The following is a 5,566-nucleotide window of genomic DNA, read 5'->3' as shown; positions in this document are numbered from 1 at the left end:
ATTTATTTGAAGGAATTGAAATCAGGATCTTGAAGAAATATTAGTATTCCCATGTTCACAGCAGCATTATTCAGAATAGCTTGGACATGGAAACAACTAAAGGTCTATTGACAAATGAATGAAAGACAGAATGGTATACCACACACACACACACACACACACACACACACACACACACACGCACGCACGCACACAGACACCCCAGCTGTTGGACAGATGAATTACAGCCTCCGGCTTGGGGCCAGGGCTGGTGAGGGATTAAAGCTCTGGGGCTGGCCCTTTAAATGGCTGTTAGCCCTTCCCCCACCCTGCTGTCCAGACACTCCTCATACACCCATCTGACCTCCTTGGCTGCCCCTCACTCCTCCTCTTGGTCTGTCCTAAGGCCTGCCCACTCCCCTCTCTCTAGACTAGACCCTGCCCCCATCACAACCACATACCCAAATGTTACAGACTGTACGTACATACTCCCTATTCCCACATTCTGAGCCTCCTTGTCTTAGGGTTCTAAGATCCTTCTCCAGCAGAGGGCCTTACTTGCCTGGGCTTCTCCAGCCTGCAGCTGACCACTACCCTGGCCCAGTGAAGGGGCCTTACATGGTCAGAAATAGGACCTCCCTGGGGGCAGTGTCATCAGCAGCCATGGAAGCTTGCTGCACATTGCATCATGGAGGCTGGTGGCCAGAGGCCTGAATCTCTGGGGCAGGGGAAAGGATGGGGGTGGGGGTGAAAGGAAAGAGAATAGAGGTTTGACTGGGAACCTAAGTGTACGAGTCTGTCAGGGCAGAGAATTATGAGTAAAGGAGTATAAAACATAGGTCTCTTGAGGAGTGAGTCTTTGAGGTGAGGGCTGACTTAGTTCTGATCCTTGGATGGACACCCGATTCTTGGCTTTAGACTTATGTTAAAAGATCTAGCTTCATGTCCCTGGGGGTTGGAAAGGAAGGGCATGGGCCTCTAACACCTCCTTGGCCACATAGAGGAAGGTGGTGATGGGGAAACAGGATATGGCCTTGGGGTTGGGGGTTGGGATGGAGGGGAGGCTTGCAGCAGAGGCCATTTCCAGGCTCAAGCCCAGAGTCGTAGTTCTTGCAGAGGAAGGTACCTCCCTGTTGGGCCCGTTCATCTTGTCTGGCCACCTGTGCTGCTAGCCAAGACCTGCCTGCACCCGCCTGGGGGAAGAAAAGGGGGCAGAAACCAGAGGGTGATGTTGACTGTCTGGTGTCTTGATAAGGTTGGAGAGGACACAGAGCTAAAGGAGAGGGTCTGCATGCCCTGGGTCTAGGACTCAAATTGGCCTGGGCACAGATGTCAGGGGCAGTAGGGGATACTCTGAGGTCAGGGAGTCTTAGCAGGAAGGTCTAGTCAGAAGTGGGATCATGGGTTGGGTGTCCAACTTACTCAGATGATATATCATGCCCCTCTTATGACCTGGTTTAGGCTGCATTCTAAAGGGGAAAGGTTGGAGGACCACTTTGGAGGTGGCTTTTTCTGGTTGCCATGGAAACAGATTTTCCCATCCTGTCTAATCCTAGAGCCAGGTTTCTCCTTAATGAGGGGACAGAGAGCACAGGGAAATTCTCCAGCCTGGGAGACCCCACATCTGACTGACTTTTTTCTTTTAGGTTCCCCTCAGGCACCATGCCAGCTCCGTAGCACTGCACACTTCCCCACCAGGATCTGCTGTACCCCACTGCTGGATCACTGGTTCCAATGAGAAAGGGCACAACAAGCTCCATCTGGTAAGTCCTACCCCTGGGTGACCCCTTCCCCTCCAACAGTCCAACTCTGTACCACATGGTTAAAGATGCTTGGTATGATTTGGATCATGGATCATGGCCTACTTTTCAGAATGATCCAGTTCAACTCTGAGCTTCCCCCCCACCGTGTGGTGTTTTGAGTGGTTCAGCCCTCCTGGTTTATGGAACTCCTCTCTGTCTCCTGTGAATGGTTCAGCCTTGTACTTCACCAGTCTCTACACTACCACCAAGCTTGTGCCCCCTCTCCCCCCCAGTTCTACATCTCATTTTGCTTATTGAATTAAGCTAGGGTTTGCAAGCTGAAAAGTATGTGAGGATACTCTGGAGGAATATTTTTTAGGGGGGGAGGTAAAGGGCTTTGCACCTGAAGAGTTGTCGAATAGCCTGGTTTATAGAGGGTGTTTGGAGATTGATGTAGGGAGATACTGGAGATCATTGCCACAACAGTTTTCTGTGGCCACTACAAACGTGCCTTTATTCCAGATCCTTTTCTGTCCCATTGTCTCCCCTATGTACTATAGTGTTTGCCCCACTGAGTCTTAGACTTCTGCTTACCACTGTCCTGCCTGAAGCCCTGCTTTGTTTTCAATTCCTCTGAGGGGAAAAAGGGAAAATAATCCCCAAGCTAGGGACTTAAGTTCTTTGAGTGTGGTTTATTCTTCTCCATTAATCACTATTTCTTGAGTGGGACTGTTTTCTTCTACATATCTCAGTGGAGTTGTGTTGAATAATGTGAATGAGCTTCATTGCCAAGAAACCTATGGCTTCTGAAACCTTAAGCACAGCCTCCTACTCCCACACTTTTTCTGGAGGACAGGAGACATTTGGGATGGTAACATGGCATACAGCTGAAAGGAAGGCTCATCCAGCAGATAGCCTGTGAGGATAAAAGCAAGGGAGGGAGAATAGGAAAGAGGTAGTACAGAAAAGTGGTAAAAATGAGGCTCTGGAAAGAAGCCCCGCTCTTCCATTCACTTGCAGAATAACCTTAGCCAAGTTACCTAACCTCTTTGAGCCTCAATTTCCACATCTGTAAAATGGGGCAATCAAAGTGCCACCTCCTACGTCAGATTTTGGGGAAGAGTAAAATAAAAATTCATGTAAATTGCTTAATATAGTTCTTGACATGTAATAAAAATACTCACTAAAATGCTAACAATTATCATAATGGGAACCTCAGGGAGCTGTGAGAATAAGCAGGGATGTTAAGGGAAGAGACAGACGGATTGAAAGCGGACAACCCCCCCCCCCTCCATACTGCACTAAAATAGAATGATCATTGATCCATCAAGACATCAGGATTCAGAGGAGTGAAGCAAGGAGTCAGCAGGGTCAGCCTGCTCCAGTGTTTCCCTTACTCTGTTCAGGAACATGAAGGCAAACACAGAAGGGCATGTGCAGAGACACACGTGATCACGCTAGTGATGCAGAGGCAGACTCAGACAAAAGACCGAGACAGGAGCTAGGCAGACACACAGACAGAAACAACCCCGCGGAGTCGTGTAGACAGGGATAATGACAGGAACGCGTCAGACACAGGCACTGTGGGAGACAAGATGAGCAGATATGCAGGTGCACACGGAAACACACCGGGACCCACACACAGCCGACCGTGTCAGACAGACTGGCGAACACAGCGCTCAGTCAAAGGCAGACACTAGGCCTGCAGTGACACATAGCGGGCCGGGGCCGGCACAGTCACTCCTCGGTGGGGGGCGGGGAGGGGCCGGCAGCGGGGGAAGGCTGGGGAAGGGAATCCCGGACGGGCGGCCTGCCCGGGTGGCTGAGTCACAGCGAAGCCTCAGCCGGCAGCCCTCCCCTCCCCTCCGCCTCCCCCTCCCCCAGGTAAGAAGCGAGCATGTAACCCCTCGATTTCACCGGGCAGAATGAGGACGTGTAGACAAGATGCGCGGCAGGGGTCCTGGGTCCGCCCCACCTCTGCGGGCGTGAAGCGTGCCCGCTAACTGTTCGGTAAAACCCTATTTGCGGGGTCTTGTCTTTGACCGTCTTGTGAGTTTGCGTGCGCACTTCAGGCCTCTTACCACGCGTCCCGCGCGGCTGCGGAGCTGCGCGGAGGTGCTTCTTGGCCTCAAACCCGGAGAGAGTTAAGTGGGTGTGATTGATGGAGTGCTTTTCTCTCTGGGCTCGGGGGAGAACGTGGTGGTGGGGGGGTCGGTTAAAGTCCGGAGTCCAAAGCCCGGATGCTAGGGGCGGAGCTGGGTTTTGCCGGGAGTGCCCGGATGGAGAGGGCGTGGCCTCGGCAGGAGCCGAGTTAACCCTTTCAGAGCGGCTGGCTCCCGGGATTTGGGGTCGGACTCGGAGAGGTTGGAATGTCTACCCCAGAAGCGTTTAGTCCCTCCGGCCTGGCTCTGGCCCCACGCGTCTAAGTTTTTTATATCTTTGAGGAGTCTGTGGGTGTCAGTCTTTGTGCCTGCCCCTGGTTGTCTTCTCCCTTTGGTTAGTATGGACACCAGGAATCTGGGAGGGGTATTCTTGTTCCCAAGCGAGAGCCGCCGCCTGGGGAACAGGTGTGAGCGCGACGTCGGGGCTGCTGATGCGGGGAGGGGCCGTCGTGTGTGTGTGTGTGAGACCAGAGGGGAAATTCCGCGGGACCGGTGGTGAGCGGTGTGTGGGCTGAGGAGTTGTGTCTGCCTCTGACTGACTGTGTGTGTTCAGGGAGGCGGGGGCTGAGTCAGTGGGAATATGGGAAGGTTTTCTGAGTGACTCACACTGCCCCACTCCCAGCCTGAATCAGACCCCAAAGGAGGGCTTTGTATAGGGGGCGGGTGGGAGTCAGGATCCTGGTTCCCGAGTGGGGACAAAGATCCGAGGTGGCTGGCGCGAATGTGTGGTTTAGCTTACAGGAAGTTTTGTCCTCAAGTGAGAGAGCTTTGTATTCTTGGGTGCCAGCAGGAGGGTTTATGGATAAAAGTGGAAGACTACGGGTTGAAGAGACGGGAATCGCTGATTTAGGGAAAGCTGAGTCAGTTCCCCGTGGGAAAGGGGAAGTGGCAGAGGGGAAGTGTCATCATCGTAGAAGGGGAAGCTACATTTCCTGGTAACTGGCAGCACCCTGGGCAGCACTTTCCAAGCAGGGATCTGCTCTTTTAATATCTGGTCCCTCAGGTCCCCGTTTGCCCTTGTCTGGTGCATGGGTTTCCCCACCTTCACTCCGGGACTTAGGTGGGGGCAGTCATCCAGGGCTATACTTAACGGCATTTAAGCCCTGTACTAGTCCCAGTGTTTGATAACTGACAGGATGCTGCCTGCGGGTGACAAACTCTGAGTGAACTGCCGAGAGGGTCCGCGGGGCCAAAGCGTTCACTGGGGGTCGGCGGAGGGTGGCACGCCTGACGGAACCCGAAGGGTCCAAGCATTCCCTTATGAATAGACGACCTTGCCTCTGCAGGAAGGAAGGCTGTCTTCATCAGAAACCCGTCTGCCTTTGTGGGCTGGGTGGAAATTTCCCCGTAACGCAGACTTCTCTTAGCGAAGGCGAACTTTCCAGCCGCCCCCAGCCCTGGGTCGTTCACTCTCCCCCGGCTTCCTGCCCGGCGCTTGCTCCAGCTGGAGCACTGGCCCCGCCCCCGTCGCTTTGTACTCGACACTCGCCTCTCGCCGCTCTTTGTACTCTAGACTCTCAATGGACCGATCCAGAGAGCAGAGCTGGCTTCCTACCTGCGGGGACTCCGGGTAGGCGCGGGGACGCAGTTCCTGGGCTCAGAAAGGCGAGAAGAAAAAGCTGGGGCTAAATGGAAGGTGGCCAGAAGAGGGGAATGCTTTGCTCGTCGTAGGTCTAAGCCAGC

At 53.5% G+C, this 5,566-nt stretch overlaps 1 protein-coding gene across 4 annotated transcripts in view; it reads left to right on the top strand.

The window, feature by feature from the left end:
- KDM6B (lysine demethylase 6B) overlaps positions 1-5,566 on the top strand; it is a 21,687-nt gene that overhangs the window by 5,327 nt on the left and 10,794 nt on the right. For 3 of the 4 annotated variants that reach the window (XM_012806033.2, XM_023513976.1, XM_023513977.1), the window contains exon 2: positions 1,626-1,742. The gene's annotated coding sequence lies outside the window, so the exon portion shown is untranslated. Of the gene's footprint in view, positions 1-1,625; positions 1,743-4,284; positions 5,454-5,566 lie in introns of those variants that run through there. The other variant, XM_023513978.1, reaches the window with a different exon arrangement.

Source organism: Otolemur garnettii, unplaced genomic scaffold (assembly GCF_000181295.1).
Source record: "Otolemur garnettii isolate 467f Iridium unplaced genomic scaffold, OtoGar3 scaffold00046, whole genome shotgun sequence".
Classification (NCBI taxonomy): Eukaryota; Metazoa; Chordata; class Mammalia; order Primates; family Galagidae; genus Otolemur; species Otolemur garnettii.
Note: the sequence above shows the minus strand (reverse complement) of the source record. Positions and strands in the feature narration are given on the sequence as shown.